At 36.6% G+C, this 24,990-nt stretch overlaps 1 pseudogene across 1 annotated transcript; it reads left to right on the forward strand.

The window, feature by feature from the left end:
• Positions 1–1,081: 1,081 nt before the first annotated feature.
• On the forward strand, positions 1,082–2,849 carry LOC116423434 (annotated as a pseudogene). Its single transcript, XR_004234049.1, has one exon. The product of XR_004234049.1 is annotated as an alpha-enolase pseudogene (transcript).
• The last annotated feature ends 22,141 nt before the right edge of the window (positions 2,850–24,990 follow it).

Raw genomic sequence — 24,990 nt, forward strand, 5'->3', positions numbered from 1 at the left:
TTCTCTTTCAAACCTCCCCTTCCAGACTGTACATTTTAAAAGGGTATCTTAAATTTCTAGAAAACTAATTATCCTCACATTATCACATATCCTATTTGGAAATCTTGCTATTTCTACAGCATGTGTTGCATCTGACACCTTCTCTAGTCACTCCCTTAGTTCATGCACTCATTTCCTCTTGCTTACATTATTACAATAGATTCCTAAAAGATCACAGAAGGGAAAGGCACTGTATGTATGTATGTTTGTTGACTTGGCTTGATTTGAGAATAGCATGGATTAGAGGTCCAAGGTGAAGAGAAAATATTGGTTCCTCAATCCCACAAAATGTTTCTACTTTCTGGAGGGAATAGAATGAAGATAATGGAGTATGTAGGTTTCATATTTCTGTTTATGTTCATATGAGTTCTTCATGTTATATATTTTCTGTTGTAATGAACATAAAGAGGTTATCTCACGGCTAAAACTTATTTTGAATATTGTATACCTTTTTGGCAGAGGATTTTGTGCATCTATATTTGTAGTTTGTTTTAGAGATTTGTTGCACCAGTATAAGCGGACTTTCTCATGTGGTATACATCTATTGGATCCAAATAGGCACTGAGTGATATTCATTTCTTAGATAAAAAATATAGTAGGCAAACAAACTGGAGACGATTTAACCACTTTTGGGTCAGTCCCTTCAGAATCAATCTTGGTCTGTGGGAGTCTCTTGGTATCTTTTGTTTTTATATTATCTCTTTCCTTCTCTTTCCCAGAGAGCCAAACTTAACAATTAGGAGTCAGCTGCTATTTTCAATTTTATTAATTTCCTGCTTTTCAGAGTTAACCACTTGTTTAAATAGTTTGGGCTGGAGCAATATCTTTTTATTCTGATTCTTTAATCTGGTTTGCTTTGTAGAATGCATTTATTCTCCTTTATATGTTTAGTTTTTTTGTTTTTTTCTATTTCTCTTCTGCCTTTATTATTTTTTTTCTTCAAGTTCTCAAAAGGTCTACAGGTTAAATTTATATACAAACATCAATAAACTCCCTGTCACATTGAAATAGTCTCCATATAAATTATTATTAAAACTGAAGATAGATCCCTCGGCCTCTGTTCTCTGACCCCAGCGGAGGAAGTCTTGTCCAGAAATTCAACATGTCTATCCTCAGGGTCTACGCCAGAGAAATCTTCGACTCTCGTGGAAACCCCACTGTTGAAGTTGATGTCTACACTGGAAAAGGTCTCTTTCGAGCTGCTGTGCCCAGTGGTGCTTCCACCGGTGTCCATGAAGCCCTGGAACTCCGGGACAATGATAAGACCCGCTATATGGGGAAAGGTGTCTCAAAAGCGGTTGAGCACATCAATAAAACTATTGCCCCAAGCCTGATTAGCAAGAAACTGAATGTTGTGGAACAGGAGAAAATCGATAAGTTGATGATAGAGATGGATGGCTCTGAAAATAAATCTAAATTTGGTGCAAATGCTATATTGGGAGTGTCTCTGGCTGTTTGTAAGGCTGGAGCTGCTGAGAAAGGTGTCTCCCTGTATCGCCATATTGCTGACCTTGCAGGCAATAGTGAAGTCATCCTTCCAGTTCCAGCCTTCAATGTGATCAATGGTGGCTCCCATGCTGGTAACAAGCTGGCCATGCAGGAGTTCATGATCCTCCCTGTTGGAGCAACAACTTTCAAGGAGGCCATGCGCATTGGGGCTGAGGTCTACCACAACTTGAAGAACGTGATTAAGCAGAAATATGGACAGGATGCCACTAACGTAGGGGATGAGGGTGGCTTTGCTCCTAACATCCTAGAGAATAAAGAAGCTCTGGAGCTGCTGAAAGAAGCCATTGGTAAAGCTGGTTATACTGATAAGGTTGTGATTGGCATGGACGTGGCTGCCTCAGAATTCTTCTGCTCTGGGAAATATGACTTAGACTTCAAGTCTCCTGATGATCCCAGCCGATACATCTCTCCTTCTGAGCTCGGGGACCTCTACAAGACCTTCATCAAGGACTATCCAGTGGTGTCTATTGAAGATCCCTTTGACCAGGATGATTGGGAGGCTTGGAAGGATTTCACTGCTACTGCAGGCATCCAGGTGGTAGGGGATGATCTCACAGTGACCAATCCCAAGCGCATTGAAAAGGCTGTGAATGAGAAAGCCTGCAACTGCCTCCTCCTCAAAGTGAACCAGATTGGCTCCGTGACCGAATCTCTCCAGGCGTGCAAGCTGGCCCAGTCCAATGGGTGGGGAGTAATGGTTTCTCATCGTTCTGGAGAGACTGAAGACACCTTCATTGCAGATCTGGTGGTGGGTCTCTGCACTGGGCAGATCAAGACTGGTGCCCTTTGCCGATCTGAGCGTCTAGCAAAGTATAACCAGATTCTTAGAATCGAGGAAGAGCTGGGCAGCAAGGCTAGGTTTGCCGGAAGGAACTTCAGGAATCCTCAGGCCAACTAAACTGCTTGGCAGGGAAGCCTCCCAGCTAAAAGCTAGCAGGCTCTAGTCACCTCTGTAGAAGTCTGCTTCTGTCCTGCGAGTGGGCAGCGCCAAGTACTAGACCAGTTTTGTTCTGGGGGCAGGGGCTTCTGCTGTATAACTTCCCTCTCCCCTCCACCTCTCTGTGATGTTCTCACTGCTTCCTTAGAACTGTCTTACCAGAGACTGTCCCTGATCATCTGCACCTCTGTCAGAAGGCCTTATTGTCTTGTGACTGGGCTAAAGTGAACTGTTCTCACCCTCCCCGTGTTGTTATGTGGAGCCATATGTTTGTGATGCAGCCCCAACAAGCCCACAGGCAGATCCTTAGTGGCTTCTCTGTGCAGAATAAAAGTATTCAATAACCCTCTGCAAAAAAAAAAAAGAAACAAAAAAAAAACAAACAAACTGAAGATAAAAGCTTATGAGACCTCAGAAAGAATTAGATGATGAGAATTCCATTTCTGACTTCTCTATCTTTTGTCATATGTTTCAGGTTAAATATTGGTAATTAATATTGCACTGGAGCACCTATTTGCTTGATAATACTAAGAGAAAGAAGAGGAGGCACAATGAAGAAATAAATCTAGGAAGAAAAGGTCATTATTTATTGGAATCTAGAAGAGATCAGGAAATGCATTGAAAGTTGGATTATCTTGCTTTCTTCAAGGAAGCAGTATCTAAGATGAGTATTATTCTTTGATTTACCATAAAGACCTCCCAAAAGAAATAGTGAATAATGTTTTTTTTTTTTTTTTTTTCCTTTGCCTTAGTCCTTTCTTGAGTAAACTGTCAAATTTACGTTATGGTTGCACATTAGCCTGTGGCTTTGATTCTTTATCATTTTTCTTCTTTCTCTATGTGTAATTCTTCTTCCAAAATGCCTTTTTGCATTATCAGGTGTTCTATAAATCGATTCTTGGTCAGTTAAAGAGTCCAAACCATTTATGTATCTTTTCTGTGTCTGCCCTGCTCCCATATTCTTTACTTAAAAGCCAATGAATCAGAGGATTGTTTAAAATACAGGAAGTGAACAAAAGTCTACAATCTTGTTGGCACAGACTTTCTTCCATCAATAGAACTATGGACTTATGATACTATATAAGTAATGAGTAATAATGGGTGAGGAACCCGGTGGGAGGAGAGACCAGTAGGGGAAGACATTCAGCAATCTTGTCATGTATCATCTTCAATACATTCTTTGCTTTGTGGTTTTCAGAGAACTAGACTTCCAGAGTGTTGCTTGCTAATGGATACTAACTGGCAGGTGAGAAATTGTGCTGTCACTTGCTGAGGTCTAAAAAACAAAAGACACTTGGTGAATGGCTAGACATATGTACGATTGTCAGCTGACTGCTCAAGACAGGATTGGTCAATGTCTCCATTCTTTCATGCTGGATTGACCTGAATTTAAGGGACTCAGTGACTTTTTTTTCCAAGTGGAAAACTAGATTTTAGTAGATTCTCACTATTTGGGCAGTATTTAGTGACTTCATAGATATAGGTAACTCCTGATGAGAAAAAAATTCCCTCTACCCATATAAATTGGCACCTATTCTGCAATTTATACCCTTAGGGATTTGTCTGGGCCACTGAGAGGGTAAGTGATTTGCTCAGGGTCAAATAGCCAGTTTGTGAAAGACCAGATTTATATTTCAAGAATTTCTGATTTTCTAGCTACTATATGACACTCTTTTTTCTGACAGTATCAATTAATTAAAATCTTAAACAGTACAGATATTAACTAGTTATAATGAACCAGAAGACAATTTATCTTTTTGCCTGTCCCCAATATAACTCTGTACTTCTCACATTAGTTTCCCTTTAGCCACATTTTCAGTACTTGATATTAATTTCTAATGGTGGTTTTAATTTGACACAAATGGCAATGTTTCTGATGAACTGCATTTCTTCACATCATTTTACTCGTAGTTGTGTTTATCTTGTGATTTAGATAGCTATTTTCAGGATTATATATTGCAGACATAGAACTCCCTGTCTTGTCCAGATTGGGAGATCAGCTGCCACTCATGGGTGATCTCACTGATTATTGACATGGAACCTTTTACCCTCTATGTTTCTGACCTGTAATAGTTTGTTCTTCCTCATCCTGATCCCCTTCTGAAGGCTTTATCTTATTAGTGCCAGACTTAGGGTGGACATCTGATTGACTTTAGCCTGACTATAGCTCAGAACTCTAGATTTCAAGGTATCTACCAGCCTCAGCTTCCCCAGAAGCAGTGATTAAAGCCTTGTGCTACCATGTTGTGCTTCATATGATACATTTTTCAAAGTCTGCTTTTCTAATCTTTTAAAGAAGGAAAATCCCATTATTTGTACTTCACCACAGGGTCTATTGGATATCCTGAAACTATAGCTTAGTTTGTATTATAACCTCTCTAGCTATTTTTGTTGATAGTTGTTGGCTTTTCTGATGTTGACTATGATTCCTTTAAATCTCATTTACTCTTGTTAAAGGCAGGTTGTGTGCTCTGAGGCATGAGTTTAATGTGGAATTACACAGGGTTAAACTACCTGGAAGGCAGTGACTACCTGGTAGAGGTGATGTCAAATCTATTGTCATTAGGTAATGGTGACATCTAGTTTATACACACACACACACACACACACACACACACACACTTTATATACACATCCATCTATCCAAGCTACATAATGATAATCCAAACTCAAATTCTATATACTTCTTTTTTTAAATGCTTCATTATAATCCTATAAAAAGGTCAGTGTTATATAAGATTAAGTGTGAAATAAAAAATGTCTTGGAAAGTCCATGGATAATAGAAATAAACTTATATATGTGTGTGGTTAAGTATCAAATTTAAGTGGAAAAGAAAGCCATTAAAATAAGAAAAAATGATTTTGCTGGATAATTCACATAAAATAAATGTTCAAACTAGTTCTAAATGAATTCACCCATTTCAAAATAATGTTAGAATATCCTGGAAGCAGAACAGCATGTTTACTCCAGTGCAAGCAGACAACACATTTGACATGAATATTTATTTGGTTATTTTCTATTCTAGTACTCAAGACTGATATTTCAGATATTTAACTTTGATAGTAATTTTTTTTTACCCTAGGTAATACTGTGCCTTCTCTCTTGTCCTATTTCTATTCATCCAGGATTGGCAGGTACAGAATTATACTGTACCACATTTTAAACTAGGTGGTTATATTATTAGTATTAGTACTTTCTGAAATTGCAAGCCTTTTTTAAATAAAATGGATTATACTATTACTTGTCCTTTTTTAGCAGATGTATTTAATGTTTTAGTTATGAAATATTTGATGGGAAAACTCACTGGGGAGACTCTTGGCACTTGAAATCAAGTTCACTTGGAAGGTAGAAGAGAAATTTTAATAATTGCAGCCAAGGTAATTTGATACATTCTTAGCAATAAGTATGCCTATGACAGCATGCTAGCTGCCACAAATCAGACTAAGGGCTCTATTCATGAATGAGTCATGTCCTGTTCATGCTTCATTTTTATGTAGTGCAAATTTTGTAGAAAAAATAAAGAAGTGTGTCTTTCCTGCAGAACATACAACATGAACAGGATAAGGCTTAACATGAGTTAGTATATGACTATACTTTGGAGCTAGGTGAATTTCCAGTGATAATGATAATAATAATGATACTAAAATTTATATAGCACCTACTGTGTGGCAGGAGCTGGGCTAAGTGCTTTATAATTACTATTTTGTAATATTCTCAAAACAACCCTGGGGGTTAGAAGCCCTCAAGATCCCCATTTATAGATGAGGAAACTGAGGCAGATAAGGATTAAGTGATCATTCAGCATCACAAAACTAAAACAGCTCCATCTTCATTAGTCCCCTTTGCATCACCCTGAAAAATATAGCACTATTATTAAGCAAAGCATTTGAAATTCATAGTTAGAACATTTTCCTTTGAAACAGTAGATGTAGAATGACAGTGGTCAGTCATTTTCCTTCTCTTTAGTGTTACCTTTTTGAAGAGATTCTAGTCACTCATGGATTCTATGGACAAGCTTTAGATAAGACAAAGTTCTCTGTGGACCAGTATTATTTGTTATTTATTTATTCTTTTAGGATTAAAAATCTAAAGCTGGATGTGGATTGATTAAAGGAAGGGAGGAAACTGTGGGGTACATGGCAAAAGTATATCTGTGCATTTAAACCAGAGCACATTTGGCATGGGAGGCAGGGGTCCTCAAACTTTTTAAATAGGGGGCCAGTTCACTGTCCCTCAGACTGTTGGAGGGCCAGACTATAGTAAAAACAAAAACTTTGTTTTGTGGGCCTTTAAATAAAGAAACTTCATAGCCCTGGGTAAGGGGGAATAATCGTCCTCAGCTGCCGCATTTGGCCTGCGGGTGGTAGTTTGAGGTCCCCTGAAGAGCTTTCAACTGAGGTCACTGCTTTTCAGTGAGGAGATTTTGGGACACAGCTATAGTTTTTCTGAGCATGTCACCTTGGATCATTTGAAGAAGATAAATGAAAATGGAGTCCAAATCATCTTTTGAAGGCAATGATAGTGTGCTCATGAGCCAGTATGCATATCTGATTTGTTTCTTTGACAGGGTTATTAAACTAGAGCCAAGGGAATACTAGAGATATAGTTCACGAGGGTTTTAACAAAGCAATGACAATGTCTTTTTTAAATTAAAACTTTTTATTTTTCAAAACATATATGTGGACAATTATTTAACATTAGCCCTTGCAAAACCTTGTATTCCAATTCTTCCCCTCCCCTCACCCTTTCCCCTAGATGGCAAGTAGTCCAATATATGTTAAACATGGTAGAAATATATGTTAAATCCAATATATACATACATATTTATACAATTATCTTGCCACACCAGAAAAATCCAATCAAACCAGAAAAACAAAACAAAATAAAATGCAAGCAAACAACAGAAAAAAGAGTGAAAATGCTATGTTGTGAACCAAACTCAGTTCCCACAGTCCTTTTTCTAGGTATAGATGTCTCTCTTTATCACTAAACAGTTGGAACTGGAATGACAATGTCTTTCACATCATTTTTGTGGGAAATAAGAGAAGATGTGGATTAAATTATACTATGTGATGGATATAATATCTGGATCCAAAAGTAGTCATTACTGATTGAAAAATCACAAATATCTATGGAAAGACATAAAGAAACACTTAGGTTCCTACTGTGTTCTAGGAACCATGTTAAATGTCCTACAAATATTATCTCATATGATACTCATAAGAACTTTAGGAAGGCAAGTCCTATTGTTATCCCCATTTTGCAGTTGAGAAAATTGAGCAATCTGGAATTATGCCCCAAAAGTTATCAAACTGTGCATACCCTTTGATCCAGCAGTGCCACTACTGGGCTTATACCCCAAAGAGATACTAAAGTAGGGAAAGGGACCTGTATGTGCCAAAATGTTTGTGGCAGCCCTGTTTGTAGTGGCTAGAAACTGGAAAATGAATAGATGCCCATCACTTGGAGAATGGTTGGGTAAATTGTGGTATATGAATGTTGTGGAATATTATTGTTCTGTAAGAAATGACCAGTAAGATGAATACAGAGAGGCTTGGAGAGACTTACATGAACTGATGCTAAGTGAAATGAGCAGATCTTTTTTTTTTTTAATAATTATAACTTTTGCCCATGCCAGGGTAATTTTTTATAACATTATCGCTTGCACTCACTTCTGTTCCGACTTTTACCCTCCCTCCCTCCATCCCCTCCCCCAGATGGCAAAGCAGTCCTATACATGTTAAATATGTCACAGTATATCCTAGATACAATATATGTATGTAGAACCAAACAATTCTCTGGTTGGAGATCATTATATACTTCAACAATGATACTGTATGAGGATGTATTTCTGATGGAAGTGGATTTCTTTGACAAAGAGAAGATCTAACTCAGTTTCAATTGATCAATGATGGACAGAAGCAGCTACACCCAAAGAAAGAACACTGGGAAATGAATGTAAACTGTTTTCATTTTGATTTTCTTCCCGGGTTATTTTTACCTTCTGAATCCAGTTCTTCCTGTGCAACAAGAGAACTGTTTGGTTCTGCACACATATATTGTATCTAGGATATACTGTGACATATTTAACATGTGTAGGACTGCTTACCATCTGGGGGAGGGGGTGGAGGGAAGGAGGGGAAAAATTGGAACAGAAGTGAGTGCAAGTGATAATGTTGTAAAAATTACCCTGGCAGGGGTTCTGTCAATAAAAAGTTATAATTATTAAAAAAAAAAGAAAATTGAGGCAGACTAAAATTAAGTGTAACTAGTAAGTTTAGGAGACCAGATTTAAACTCAAATTTTTATGAATCTATCAACTAGTCCACCTAGCTGGCTTTATGCTGCTTAACATTTTCGTAAAGTTTTCATTAATTGCAATCCTAATCTGAATCAACAGTATCATGTAGCAGTATTATGTAGATATGTTGTTAGGTTGCATTAAAAGAATTACAATAGAACTGATCCAACCATTCTGGAGAGCCATTTGGAACTATGCCCAAAGAGCTTTCAAACAGGTTGTATCCTTTGATCCAGCAATGTTTTTACTGGGCTTGTATCCCAAAGATGTGCCAAAAATGTTTGTAGCAGCCCTTTTTGTAGTGGCAAGGAACTAGAAACTGACTGGATGTGCATCAGTTGGAGAATGGCTGAAAAAGTGATGGTATATGAATGTTATGTAATATTATTGTTCTATAAGAAATGATCAGCAGGATGATTTAAGAGATGCCTGGGGAAACTTACATGAATGCTAACTGAAGTGAGTAGAACCAGAAAAACATTGTATGCAGCAGCAGCAAAATTATACTATGATCAATTCTGAGGAACCAACAATGGTCTTGTGATAAAGAGAGTCTTCTGAACCTAGAGAGAGGAACTGTAGGGACTGAATGTGGATCACAACACAATATTTTTATCTTCTTTTATTGTAGTTTGCTTGTTTTTGTTTTCCTTCTCATTTTTTTTCCTTTTTGATCAGACTTTTTTGTGCAGCATTTTAACTGTGGAAATATATATATAGAAGAATTGCATATATTTATATATTGGATTACTTGCAGTCTAGAGCAGGGTGAAAAGAGGGATTAAAAATTTGGAAGGATGAATATCGAAAACTATCTTTGCATATATTTTGAAAATAAAAAGCTATTATTAAAAAAATTACAATATATAGGACCATGTTGGTGATGGTCTCACTGTACTCTGCCCCTGATATACCATAATCTGTAGTATGTTGAATTATCATCAATACCCTTTAGGAAGGACATTGATGAAGGCTATATAGAACATGGAAATAATATATTCTTAGCATTAAGTTTACCTCTAAGAGAATGCTAACTGCCACAAATCAGGCTGAAGACTGTATTTATGAATGAGTCATGTTCTGTGCATACTTTATTTTTAAGTGGGGTAAATTTAATTTAAAAAAATAAGAAAGAAAGATAGAATACCCACTTTGGAGTCAGGAGGCCCTGGATTCAAATCCAGCCTCAGATACATATTACCTTTGTGACCTTGGGCAGGTCATTTAGCCCCAATTACCTCCAAAAAAGTATATCATTCCTATAGAACACACATCAGGAACAATTCAACATAAATGACTTTCTAATTACACTTCAGAACTAGGTGAATTTCTAGTAGTAATAATTATTGTAATGATGATGATAGCCACCATTTAGTAGAAGTTCTTGAATTCATGAGCTTAAGGACCTGAAGAAGTATGGTGTGGAGAAAAGAAATCTTAGGAGAGACAATAAAATGTTCTTTAAATATTTGATTGCTATTGAAGTGGAAGGAGCATTATATGTGGTCTGCTTGATCCCAAAGTCAAGAACTGGGATCAATGGGAAAAAATTTCAAAGGGTCAGTTTTAGGACTGATATCAGGAAAATCTTCCTAACATTTAAAACAGACTAAAAATGGAATTGGCTGCTTCAAGAAATAGTGAACTCCTCCTATATCAAGTCCTAAAGAAAGAGCTAAATTGTAGGATGTATTGTAGACTGAATTCTTTGCAAGTATGATTTGGCTAAAATGGATTTTGAGATCCCTTCCAGCTCTGAGATTTTCTCATTTCTACAATTTTTGGTAGATAAAGGAAGACTAAGGGAAGAGACTGTCCCTGTGATTCTCTCAGTCTAGGGAAAATTTTCCAAATGAGTAAATCTGTTGATTAATACATGGTAATACTCCCCTCTGCAACTCATAAAATTGTCTAGAGCACTGTGACTACTCTTAGTATTTTACAATTGAGGAAATTGATGAAGACTAAGATTAAATTACTTACCTGGAGCCACAGGCAGTATATGTTAGAGACAGAACTTGGAGCAGATCTTTCTGGTTCCCAAGATACCACTCTAGACACCACACAGATTCTTTCTTGCTTATTATTCAAATTCATTGTGGCAATGTGATTTTTAAAAGTACATATAATATACTTTATTTAATTCTCCCAAATTTGTATTGACTTTCACCTTTTACATACAAATTTTGTTAGTTTGTTTTCTTCTTGTGATTAAAAGTTCAGCTTTCAGTTTTAACTTGCAGTGAAATTCAAATATTTTTCAAGTAGTACTGATTAACACTGTATCTTAAACTTTTATTCTTGGTGTCTTTATGCTATCAAAAATTATTGGGTGCAGTGTTTCAAGGCAATTCCAATAGACTTGGAATGGAAAATGCCATCTGCATCCAGAGAGTGAACTATGGAGACTCCATGTGGATTGAAGCATGGTATTTTCATTGTTTTGTTTGTTAGTTTTTTTCTTTCTCATGGCTTTTTCCTTTTTGGTCTGATTTTTCTAGTACAACATAACGAATATGAAAATGTTTAAAAGGACTGCACATCTTTAATCTGTATCAGATTGCTTACTGTCTTGGGGAGAGGGAGATAAGGGAAAGAGAAAGATAAATTGGGAATACAAAGTCTTACAAAAATGGATGTTGAAAACCATTTTTATATGTATTTGGAAAAATAAATTGCTATTGAGAAAAACAATTATTGGGGATCTGCCCAAAGAGTTTTTGTTTATATGGGTTACAAATGTAGGTATTTATCTTGTTAGAAATAAAAACAAAATTTGAATTTGTGGATCCTCTGAAAGGGTTTCAGAGATCACCAGGATTGTCTGTTCTAAACTTTGAGAACCACTGGATAAGATCAGGGCTTCTTAAAGTTTTTCCATCCATGATTCCTTTTTTGCTTGAGAAATTTTTACACACTGGTTATATGGGTATATAAAATAGATATACAAACCAAACATTTGCTGACAAAATCATAATTTCATGACCCCCACATTAAGTCATATGATTCCATATAATGTGATCTATGATGAGTTTGGCACCAAATGTTGACAGATACCAAAAGTTAGGTTTTGGTCATGTGAAGAATTCACAATGGCCCTTCTCTTTGGCAAAGAGAACTGGACACTGCCCTTCCGGTGGGTTATAAAAACAGGTTTTATAACCTGTTTGCTGGAGCCAGTGCATCTTTGTCAAAAATCAAGAAGTTAATAGTATAAACAGCTAGATTTATAAGTTCTCTAGGGTTATCTGTGGCTCCCCCTTTCTTTTGTTTTGGAGTAGTGTCTTAATGTCTCTATTTTTCCTCTCTACTATTGCCTGTCCTTGTGGATTAAAGGGAATGCCAGTGGTAAATAAAAATCTTACACTGTGCACAAAAATGTGCAAAATGTTTAGAAGTATATGCAGGTCCATTATCTGTTTTTATTGCTTGTGGCACACCCACAATTGCAAATGCTTGTTTAAGGAATTCAGTGACCACTTGGGCTGTCTCTTTTGCTAAGTGTATTGCAAAAGTGAATCCTGAAAAGGTGTCTACCACAATGTGGATAAAAGACAGGTGACCAAAAGATTTATAATGGGTCACATCCATTTGCCAAATTTCATTAGGTCTCAAAACCATGAGGGTTCTTCCCTGGAGGAAGTGTAGGAGCATGGAAAGGAAGGCAAACTGTATAGGCTTATACTATGCTCCTAGCTTCCTGTCTTGTTATTCTAATTGTAATTGTAAAGCTCGAGCAGCCTGATGATATTTAGAATGAGATTCTTGGGCTTCCTGAAATAAAGAACTATTGGCCAACATAGTTAGAAGGCTATCTGCCATTGAATTACCATAAAAATAGGACCTGGAAGTCCACTATGAGAATGGACATGCAACATATAAATCTTACCAGGATGCTTTCTCACTTGCTCTTGAAGTTCCTTAAAGAGCTGATATATATTAGAGGCTACAAATTTTTTTGGCTTGTGGCAATTATTTGTACCACACATACTGAATAGGCTGAATCAGATATTATATTTATATCTCCTGGATAATAAGTAAGAGATAGAATATTGCATACAATTAATTCTGCTGAGTGGACTGAAAAGGAGTTCTGACTACTCTTTTTATAGTTAAGTCACAAGAGTATACAGCACAAATATTATGTTTGGATGCTTCTGTAAAGATAGTTGGTCCTTTAAGAGGAATTTTAGAAAGCTTTTCTTCAAGAATCCATTGCCAATTATGGAATAGTCTGGTTATCTTTAATGGAGATCTGTGTGTAAAATTTGGAGCCATGGCTAATAAAATTTGCCACTCTGGGACGGTTTCACAGCATACATTAATTTGTACATTAGTATAAAAGGTGTATATGTTGCAGGTCTTATCCCAGATAATTGTACTACTCGTTTAATGACCTATAATAAAATTCTAGCCACAAGCACTGGGTAAGGAGCAAGGCTTGGTTCTGGTTGTGCTGGGTAGGCTACCCACTCTATCACGCTGTCTCTGATGAAGGACTGCTGTGGGTGCCTCTTGTGTAGCAAAAACTGATATTTCCAAGGGTTTTTGAGTGACTCTTTCAACCACATTGGATAAAGCTAGTTCAACTCTCAAAAGCCTCTTGAGCTTCTCTTATAAGCTGACATGGTGAGTTTAAAGCACTGTCTCCCCTTAAAATGTCATATAATGGTTGTAATTGATAGGTAGTCAAGTCTAACACTGGACACATCCATTGGATATCTGCTATCAATTTCTGAAAGTCATTTAAGGTGTTTAGCTTCTCTGTTCTTAAGGGCAGTTTTTGTACTGTACACACCTTAGGGTATACTTCATATTCTAAATATTGAAAAGGAGCATGTATTTGAATTTTTTCTGGAGCTATGTGCAATTTGTAGTTCCTTAGTGTTTCTATGGTCTTTTGTAGACATGCTTCATACATTTGCTCCTCAGGTGCACATCCCAATATATCATCCATGTAATGTAATAACATTACTTTTGGAAATGCTTTTCTTACTGGAATAAGAGCAGCAGCAACATACATATGACACATAGTAAGGCTATTTTTCATTCCCTGTGGCAAAACTGTCCATTCATATCTTTTATAAGGCTCAGCTAAGTTAATGTTGGGCAATGAAAAGACAAATCTTTTCATATCCTCCTTATTTAAAGGGATAGAATAGAAACAATCCTTAATGTCTATAACCCAAAGAAGCCATTCTCTAGGCAATTGAGTAAGAGATGGAAGTCCAGGCTATAGAGTTCCCATAGTTTCCATCTATTTATTTACTTTCTTAAATCAGTCAACATCCTCCATTTTCCAGATTTCTTTCTCACAACAAATACAGAGGAATTCCAAGGACTTAGAGAAGGTTGTAAATGTCCTTGGTCAAGTTGCTCCTGTACTATATCTAATAAGGGCTGAATTGTTATCACTACCTAAGGGCCATTGTTCTATCTACACTGGTGTATCAGTTTTCCATTGGATAGGAACAAGTAAAAGTGTTGGCAGGTCTTCAAGAGCAGCCCTGCCTAAACAATTGGAGTACTCATTTGTAATCCTGGTTGTTGTAAAATGTCTCTTCCCCACAGATTGATGGGGATTTTTTCAACTATAAAAGTAGTAAAAACTCCTGTTTTGTCTTCAAAAGTCCATCTCAAAGGGATAGCACTAACTTCAGCTGCTATTGATCCTCCTATGCCAGACATGTAGGTGCCTGCCTTAATCTTTGGCCAGTGACTGAGCAGTTGGCAACTCTAATGACTGTATGATCTGCACCTGGGTCTACCAGCCTTTCCAATAGTATTCCATTTATATAGGTAGTGAGCATAAGTCAGTCAGCAGTCGCAGCTGCTGTCCAGAATATTCCTGGATTTTGTTGCTTGGAGTCAGAATCTGGGCAACTATCACCAGATTGCTTATTAGGAGTCTATATCAGTAAACCTGATGTTACTGTTTCTCCAGGTTGATGTCACACATTTTCTACCTGTATTAGTGACTGGGATATTATCTACACATTCCTCAGTTTCCTACATCAGTATATGGATGAACACTTTTGTAAGTACTCTCAGGAAGTGAGATGGTCAAGCCTACTGTGCTTGGAGGCAAGGGATCCATAGGCTGCAGAGGAACAGATTTCACCTTTCCAGGGGGTATCTCAGTAATCCCAGCTGAATCCAACTCTGTTCTCCCCAATTGCAATCCCTTTCTCACATCAGGTTGCTTCCTGGCTGATTGGTCATGTCTTGGTCCTGAACTTCTAGGCACTCTCTGGGTGTAGAATTGGCAGCCATCATGCCCCAAGTATTTTTTGTTTTGGGCCCTGGGACTGGGCCCCCCATCCCTTTCCCCCGAATCAGTCTACATTCTGATGCCCAGTGGAAGATTCTGTTGCATTTTGGACATGGGGTTTTGGGTCTTGTTCTCCCACCCTGTTTTCTTACTCTGTCTCTATGACAACATTGAGCTTTCAGATACCCTACTTTACCACATTGAAATCATTGATAAGTCTCTCTGAAAGTTCCTTGCTAAAGGGGACTCTGTCTTCCCATGTTTGGATCTTGGGAAGTCTGCATCATAACCTGGGTATAAAAGGTATTTGTGTCCACTGTGGCACAGTGTCTTATGATCTTCTCTAAAGGAGCATCCTTGTGTAGTCCTAGTATAATTCTTCTACAAACCTCATTAGCATTTTCTTTAGCAAGTTGCCTTATCATAATTTCTGTTGCTGCATTTTCACCAATAGTTCATATGACAGCTGTCTGCAAATATCCCACAATATCAGCAAAGAGTTCATTTGGCCCTTGTGCTATTTTTGTGAAGGCCTCTTCTTTGTCCTGTTTACCTGGGATAAAACCCCATGCTTTGATAGCAGCAGAAGCAATTTGCTCATATGCTGCTGTAGGGTAATTGATCTGTACTGAAATATCTGCATAAGAACCTATACCTGTTAGTTGGTCATAGGTGATTGGAGTATTAACTCCAGTTTGCCTATTTTGTTGGGCTTGTATCCTACAGAGCTCATTATATTCAGAAAGCCACAGCAAGTTTTGTCCAGGTTCTAAGCATGTCCTTGCTATAGATTTCCACTCCCTAGGAGTTAAGACTTCATAAGCCAAATTCTGTAATAACATCTTAACATAAGGTGATGTAGCCCCATAAAGAGTGGAAGCCTTTTTCAAGTCTTTCAGGATTTCTAGATCAAAAGAAATGTATCTTCTACTTTCTTGACCTGAAGAGTTAAACTATTGAATCACAGGATATATTTCTATTCTCAAATCAGCTGTATCCTGCCCTTCTTCTGTGGCTTTAAGTAGTCCCTTTTGTAATTTAGTCATAGGAGGGGGTGATTTCTGGGGGGGCTGGTGGTATCACTGCCTCTCCTACTACTCCTCCTCCCTCCATCCTGGAAGGTGAAGTTATTGGGAGTGTGTCAATGACCTGCTTCAGTGTAGGCAGGGTTGAAGCTAGGCTGTGAGAGTGAGAATCACCATGCCCTTCAACGTCACTTAACTCCTTATGCCCTCTGGTGATATTGCCATTAATCTGCCCTTTATCTTTCTCTTTTTCCTCACACTTCCTCATTTGGCTGTTCTTAAAATTTTTCTTTTTTTAAATAACTTGCAGGATTCTTTAAGGCCAATTGTATTATGTTGTATATATAGAATGTTTCCTTGGAAATTGAATCAGGACCTTTATCATTGTAGTATTCACATAGTTGATCTCCTACTAGTTTCCAATTATCTGCCCCATATCTTCTTCCTTTAAGAACCAACGGGACATGCGTTCTAATGTACCCAAGAGTCCAGTGACCTGCTCCCAAGTTACAAGTAAGCCTTGTCCCTTGATCAACTTGAGTATGTTTTCTATAGTGCCCCCTTGGGATGGGGGTGAGAGTGGAGCTGGGGATGGGGGAGAATCTTTTCCTAATATCTGTCCCATTTCAGCTAGAAAAGGTTTCTAGTTTATCCCTTAACAAAGTAAGTTCCCTGTTTGTCTTTTAAAATACTCACCCTATTTCCTGATCAATGGGGACTTCTTCAGTGAAATTAGGGTCCTTGGTTCACATGTTGGGCACCAAATGTGATGTCTGGGTTAGCTCCCTGTTGACCTCAGGATCAGCCAGAATCAAGATCAGCAAAAGTCCTTGGTCTTTATTCTTGGTCTTTAGGGGTAGAAGTGAAGGGGTTGGACACAAGCTCTCCACAATCTCCTTCTCCTTGTCCACAGCCAAAGTGACTCTGGCTTGTCTTACTCCACCCCCTAATCCCTCCTATAATTATCTGTATATACCAAAAGATTGAGCCAGCACAGAAGAAGAAGGGCCATTTCTCAAGCATATGTTAATATTGTCCAATTGGTAATTAGCCTTAAGCACTTAGTTGTCTCATTCCAGTACACCTGGTCAGAGTTTCAGCCCTTTACAGATACCAAGTGGCATGAGGGAAAGGGAAGGGGAAAGATACCACAAGGCAGAATGCCAGCTATGGTGGACTGACCCAAAGGAAGGCAGCGGCAAAGCTATAAGATTTATAGGGGAAATTTAGCTTCAGGGACTTGAGATGGATTTCTGCCAGCTACGGTGGACTGACCCAAAGGAAGGCAGCGGCAAAGCTATAAGATTTATAGGGGAAATTTAGCTTCAGGGACTTGAGATGGATTTCTGCCAGCTATGGTGGACTGACCCAAAGGAAGGCAGCGGCAAAGCTATAAGATTTATAGGGGAAATTTAGCTTCAGGGACTTGAGATGGATTTCTGACTAGATAACCTCCAGGGGATGGGACTGATATGGTTAGTGGCAGTGCAGAGTTGTGAGAATCCCCTTTTTTGGTCAGAGGCACAGGTCCAACATGAAAGAATTCACAAATCCAAAGTATTAGTGACAAATAAGAAAATTTCATTGGCATTGAGAAGTCAGCTTTGCTAGGAAGACTGAATTCCTCAGTGACAAGGTCCTGGCAGAGAAATAACAAGAGGTTTTCACTGAGAAGAAGGTCTCTTCACAGCGGGCAGGAATCCTGGTAGGCAGCTGTGCCAAGGGTGAGGTCCTTTGGCATGGCATAAATGTCTGCAAAAATATGAGTTTAAAATTGTGTTTTTTTATAGGAAATCTGAGACTGAGATTTCAATTGAATGAGATTCCTTCAGTGTTGTCACTGCTCCCAAGTCTAGATTTCCAATTGAATGAAACCATTTAAGTTATAGCTACTAGGAGTGGTCCTGGACTAATTTTCAGCTCATCAGAGGGTGCAGTTACTCAATAGAAATATCAGGTCCAGATCTCCAGCTAAATAAGACCACTTAAGTCTGAGCTAAGTAGGGAATGGTCCTGGACTAATATTAATGAAACCACTTACCTGTCCCAAAGGGTGGGTCTTTGTCAGAGGAGAGTTTCAGGGCTCATCCCAAAAGTCAAGGAGGACAGTTTCAGGATTTACCCCTGTCTGGACCATGGAACTAAAGTGATCTCATTTATCAGAACCTCCTTCCTGCATGCGCTGGGGATCAATTCTTTAATTTCTCTTCATCTAAAACACCAGTCAGGATCTCATCACCTGTAGAGTTGTGACTCAGTTTAAGAAATGGGAAACTAGAGCACAGTCTTCTAGTTCCAAATTCTTTTTGGTATGGCCCTCTCCCTCTGAATAATCATTCCTCTTTCCCCTTTCCCTTCTTTTCATCAGGCATTTTTGCTGAAATTAAACAAATTTAACCCTCACTTCTCTCAGTGCTATTGTCTGCTTCTGTTCTTATATAACTGGGTGGCCAAAAAGCAAAGAATAAAACATAACAGGAAAAGTTATAGGAGAAAATAGTAGTAGCAGCAGAACACTGGAAAAAGCTTTAAAAAATCTTCCTTCATCCATAATCAGCTGTATAAGCAGCTGCCTAGAATGATTTGTCCTTGGAAGGAATTCTAGCAGCTGGTCACTTCTGGTGACACATTTTAGACTGGTCAAAGTTCTCTATAAGCCAGGTTCAATTTAATGGTGAAGGATGAGTGTGGACTGATTGAGGAAGAGTTGAAAAGCATAGGGTATGTTGACAAGGACAGCTTAGCTCCAGTCTGTTTCTCAGAGTGGAAGATTCACTTCAGGAAGGGGTCAGAAAAAAGTCTTATTATAAGAAATCCTAATGTACAGAAAGGTTCACATTTCATACTTGGCTTATAAGTAGAACCTAATTTTTGAAGATGTTCCAGAGCTTAAAAGGTCAAAGAATTCAGTATGATTTACAATATATTCAGCCTGAGCAGATTTTTACAACTGAGTGTTCCTATTATAGGTTTTAACATTAAATGAACATGTCATTGTATGGACCCAACCCCTTTGGTTATATTACTTTCTTTCTTTTACTTCCTTGCATATCTTACAAAATTAATCTTGTACTTCTATTATTTCTCTGAAACTAATTCTTCTATCTCTCTCTCTTTTTAAACTAAGAGCTTCAGTGACAGCTATTTAAGATTTTCTATATTCTGGTGATTGTGTACTTGTGGCTTATTATCAGAATGACAAGTAATAATTATTTGGACAGTCTCCCAAAGTTATGCTTCATTTTAATTTTACTGTCAACACCCAATAGACATAGGTCCTCCTGTAACACACTCCAGAGTTTGAGATTGTAGCACCTGACATTCTACAAAAGATTTGCTGCTGAAAGCTACAAGTAATTTTCATTATCTTGCTAGTTTTTCTAAGAGCAGTTTGGAATGTCTACTGGCCTGGAGTGATGAAGAGGAAGATCCAGTTCATCTTTTTGTACTCTATCCTTGTGTGGGTGGTGCCTTTTTTCCCTTATTATTCCTTTAGCACAGAATACTTTCTTGCCACTTAAACACTAAAACATTGGAGAAATTTTTTCTTTTTCAAAATTTTTACAGAAAAATAACTGGAAGAGGAAATTGTTGAGAGGCCTTTTCTCATATCAAATTTAGCTCACTTACAACTTCCCATGTCACCCCTCCCACCCTACTAAAACTTCTAGAAAGTTCTGAGTCCATATTTGTTTCCTCTGAGAAATTATTAAAAAACAAAATAAAACAAAACCATGAACCAAGAATTCTTTCTTGTTTTCTCTGAGCTCCTACTTCAGGAAATGTCCTAATATTTGTAAATCTTCTGTTTCTATTTTTTTTCTTTTTTGTGTTTTCTGATTACCCTTTATTTGATGAATACATAATAGAAAAGTAGCTTTAGTATAAAAGTGAGTCAGAAAGGAAATAGATTAAAATTGTGAAATAAAACATCTTTCTCCAGAGAAGTTAGAGTCGAAGTGAGAAAAAAATATGAAAATTCACCAATTCTGTTCTCAGTACTATATATGGTTCCAGCAACTCAGCCATGTGGATCTTACCCATTCTGGCCATACAGTACTTTTCTTATACCTCTATTCACTCTTGTTTGTGGCCTATGGAAGTTTTGCCCTTACAAACGTCCTCACTTGATTCCCTCTATCTTTCTCTGTCTTCTTGTTCTTATTCTTGTTCTTTCTTCCTCCTCCTCCTCTTCTTCCTCCTCTTCTTCTTGTTCTTGTTCTTCTTGTTCTTTTTCTTCTTCCTCTTCCTTCTTAGGAAAAAGGGACAACTAAATGGCACAGTGGTCAGAACACCAGCCCTGAAGTCAGAAGGACCTGAATTCAACTCTGGCCTCAGACATTTAACACTTCCCAGTTGTGTGACCCTGGGCAAGTCACTTAACCCCAATAGCCTCAGGGAAAAAAAAAAGGAAATGAATAAAGGGATGGGTAGTTCACAAACTATCATCTACAATGGACTTTTGCTGTTGCAAAACTCTAGACATATATATGAAGCCTCGGTGAAATCTGGAGATGCCTGTCTTCTAAATGATCTAATAATTTGCCTTAGGCAAGAATAAAAAACATGTGTGGGAGACACAGGGGAGATGATGAATCTTTGCTTTTCTAGAGTTTTCTTATTCTAATGGTTCTAGTAACTTGGAACCAATGGAGTTATATAGAATAGTTTTATGGTATTTTAAAATCTTGGTTTCATTTTTTATTAAAATTTTTTTTTATGGAGGGGAGGTTTAGGGTTGTTTCTCTTATATAGTATGGCATTGATCTGATTAAAAACTGTCCCATGGAAAATGAAAATTTGCTTAGGATCTCAGACATTCTTTTGATAAGAAGCCAGAGCAAGAATCTTAACTGTCCCCAAATACTTGGCTATCTCAACGACATAGAAATCTCTTTTCTCTTAATCTATTTGTTTAATTTGCAATCTGATTTAGCTTGTGTATAATTTCTATATGATTAGGTTTGTTTGCTTAGGTGCTGTATGAGATTATGACTTTGTTTAACGAACTTTCTTCAACTTTAATGACATTTAAGGATAAATGGGGTAAATAATCTACCTTGTCTTTAACTTTTGTGGTATAAGTGGAATATATAAACATCCAATGAATAAAAGAATAATTTCTCTGCCACTCAAATAGACCCTGTTAAAATCTTAAAAATACTAATAAAAGGGACCAGTGGATAGAGTACCTTATCAAGCTCAGACCTAGCTTCAGACATTTAACATTTACCAACTGCATGATCTTGGGCAAGTCACTTAATTCCAATATCCTTGCCAAAAATAATCTTTGTTCAGATTTATTTATTATCATTAATGTGAAAATGTAATAAAATCTAGGTTTTTGTATCTACAATTTCTGTATTGTGATAGATATATTTTGGCAGCATTGACCTATTACCTGAATTTAAAAAGGAGGTATTTCTCTCATCACAGGTAGGTAGTGTTGCATATTAGGAAGAGCTATGTTCCTTTAAAAAAATTGCAGATTAGAGGGAAAACAGAAAGTTGGAGGGAAAATTTTTAGGTAGTTTCTCAGATATATATAGAGAGAACTTTTTCAAATTTACAAGAATATGAATCAATCCCTAACCAACAAATGGTCCAAGGATATGAATACATCATTTTTTGGATAAAAAAAAAACAACTATATATGTTCATATAAAAATGCTTGAAATCATTATTGATTAGAGAAATGTAAATTAAAACATCTTTGAGATATTATCTCCTACCTACAGGATTGGATAAAATTGTAGAAAGGATGTAGAAAAATTGGGACACTGATTATTGCAATTTTGAATTGTTCTGCAATTAAGCCCCAAATGGTTATAAAACTGTTTATATCTTTTGACTCATCATATCACTATTAAATTTCTTTGCTAAGGCAAAAAGAAAAATAAGCTACACATTCTAAAATATATACATATATATGTGTATATATATATTTTATGACAAAAAACTGGAAATTGAGAAGTTGCCTCAATTGTGGAATGACTAAACAAGGTGTGGTATATGATTGTGATGAAATAACACTGTTCTATAAGAAATGATGAACTGCTTGATGTTAGAAAACCATGGAAAGACATACATAAAATCAAGAAAAGTGAAGTGAAAAGAATGAGGAATACATTGTATATATTAATAGCAAAATTATTTGAAGAATAATTGTGAACCACAAAGTTATTTTGAGTACAGATCAACTATAAAGGACCTATGAAGGAAGACACTGTCCATCTTCAGAGAAAGAACTGATAAATAGAAGTTTTCATAGTATGGTTTTACATATAAGCTATAAATTTGTGTCAAATGGTGGTCTCTCTAGCGTGGGTTAGAAAAGGAAGTCAGGGAGACAACTTGGAACTTTAACTATAAGAAAAATAAATAAAACATATGCATTTATAGATATCTATGTATATATCCCTATATACACATACAAACATATTTTATATACATATATGTGTGTTTATATATATATATATATACATATTAATATCTATGTATGCAGGTATGTGTGTATATCCATGCTTAATTGTAGCCTTTTTTGGAATGGGATAGAGGAAGGGACAGAGGGAGGGGGAAAATAAAGTAAAAAGTGCACAGCAGAGAACAAAAGAAAACCTACAATGAAGGAAACAAAAGCTAGGCTTTCTTGAAATGGAAATTTATTATTTTATATTGAATCCTCTCTTAGTTCTGCTATGTACATGGTTTTAATTTTTTTCTTTCTCATTTTTGTATTCAAATTTAAAATGTAAAAACAATGAATAAAAAACAGAATGAGGAAGGCTACTGGAAGGAAGAACAATAGCAAAAACAGGATCAGTAAATGGTCAGCCTTAGAGGAGCACATCAAAAAAGAAAAAAAAAACAAAACATTTATAAAATTGTGTTGTATATCACGCCACCATAGAATGGTTAATTTCATAATGATAATCTTTTATAATGATAACCAGAAAATATTCAATTATGTTCGGTATCCTCTTTTTAAAGAGGTGTGAAATAGTATTTAGAAAGATTTTCAATCAACTTACTTTAAGAATTGGCACTCTGAGATGAATAATTAAATTATCTGCTTAATTTTTTCCATATGCATTTTTTGAAAGGAAGTTATACAAAATTGTTTTTTGGAGATTTTTCTTTTAGTTTAGTTTAGTTTACTTCCAATGGAATATCTCTTTCCTTAATTGTTCTAAGTCTAGTCTGAGAAACTGGAAAGATTGTCCTGGGAAACTCCAATCATTTCAGGGATTTGCCTGAGAGCTAAAAGAGAATTCTGAACACTGCTATTGAAGGAACCGTATATTTATTGTCTCATGTTTCCAATTCCCAACAATTCCGGATAAACAGTTATTTGTTATATTGCATTAAAAACTCCAAAATTACATTTTTTCTTGAATATGTCAAATGCAGATTTTTAATTTTCTAAAAATAATCTAATGAGATTATTTTCTCATTATTGTCATTCTCTTGGATGGAATTATTGATTTTGTTTATGATATGTTGTTTCACCCATTCAGTCTTTAGTATTAGATTATTTAGTTTCCTATTAAGTTTTGATCTATTTTCCCCTGGCATTTTCTTGTATATAATTTTTATTGCAACATGATCTGAAAAAAATGCATTTACTATTTCTGCCTTTCTGCATTTGATTTTGAGGTTTTTATGCCCCATTATGTGGTCAATTTTTGTATAGGCTCCATGTACTTAAGAAAAAAAGTATATTCCTTTCTGTCTCCATTCAATTTTCTCCAAAGGGTTATCATACTTAACTTTTCTGAAATTCTATTTACCTCCTTAACTTCTTTATTATTTATGTTGTGGTTCTATTTATCTAGTTCTGAGGGAGCAAGGTTGAGATCTCCCACTAGTATAGTTTTGATGTCTAATTCTTCTTGCAATTCTCTTAGCTTCTTCTCTAGGAATTTGGATGCTATACCACTTGGTGCATATATATTTCGTATTGAGATTACTTCATTATCTATGATACTTTTAAGCAGGATGTAGTTTCCTCCCTTATATCTTTTAATTAGATCTATTTTTGCTTTTGCTTGCTCTGAGATCAGGATTGCTACCCTTACTTTTTTTTTTTTAATTTCAGTTGAAACAAAATAGATTGTGCTCCAGCCTTTTACCTTTACCTCTGAATGTATCATTCTAATTTAAATGTGTTTCTTGTAAACAACAAATTGTAAGATTCTGGCTTTTTATCCAGTATACTATTCACTTCCATTTTATGGGAGAGTTCTTCCCATTCACATTCACAGATAAAATTATTAAATCTGTATTTCCTGCTATCTTGTTTCCCCCCAGTTATACTTTTCTTTTCCCTTTCCCCCTTTCCCTCCTCCCCAGTATTTTGCTTCCAACCACCCCCTCCCTCAAACAGCTCTCTACTTTTGCAGACCCTCTCCCTTTTTCATACCTTTCCCCTTCTACTTCTGTTCTCCCTTCTATTACCTCCTCCTTTCCTTTCTTCTTTCCCCTCCTACTTCCTTATAGAGTTGGACAAGCTTCTCTGTGAAGCTAAATGTGTCTGATATTCTCTCTTTGATCCAAATATGATAAAAGTAACATTCACACAAAGCTTATGCCCCGCCCTTCTTTTCCTCAATTGTAATAGGTCCTTTTTGTCTCATTATGAGATGTAATTTACTCCATTTGAACTCCATTTTTCTTCTTCCAGTAGAATTACTGGATTTTCCTCTTCTTTCGTCTTCTAGTTTCTTTTTTGTATTGTCATGATAAAATCAAATTGTACCTGCACCCTCTAAGTATACCCATAACAGAGATACAAATCTCAAGTTAAACATATCATCTTCCCATATAGAGATATAAGCTTTTTAACTTTTAAAAGAAAGTTATTTTTTCTTTTCTTTTTACCTTTTCAAGCTTCTCTTCAGTTCTGTA

This window comes from Sarcophilus harrisii, chromosome 1, assembly GCF_902635505.1.
Source record: "Sarcophilus harrisii chromosome 1, mSarHar1.11, whole genome shotgun sequence".
NCBI lineage: Eukaryota > Metazoa > Chordata > Mammalia > Dasyuromorphia > Dasyuridae > Sarcophilus > Sarcophilus harrisii.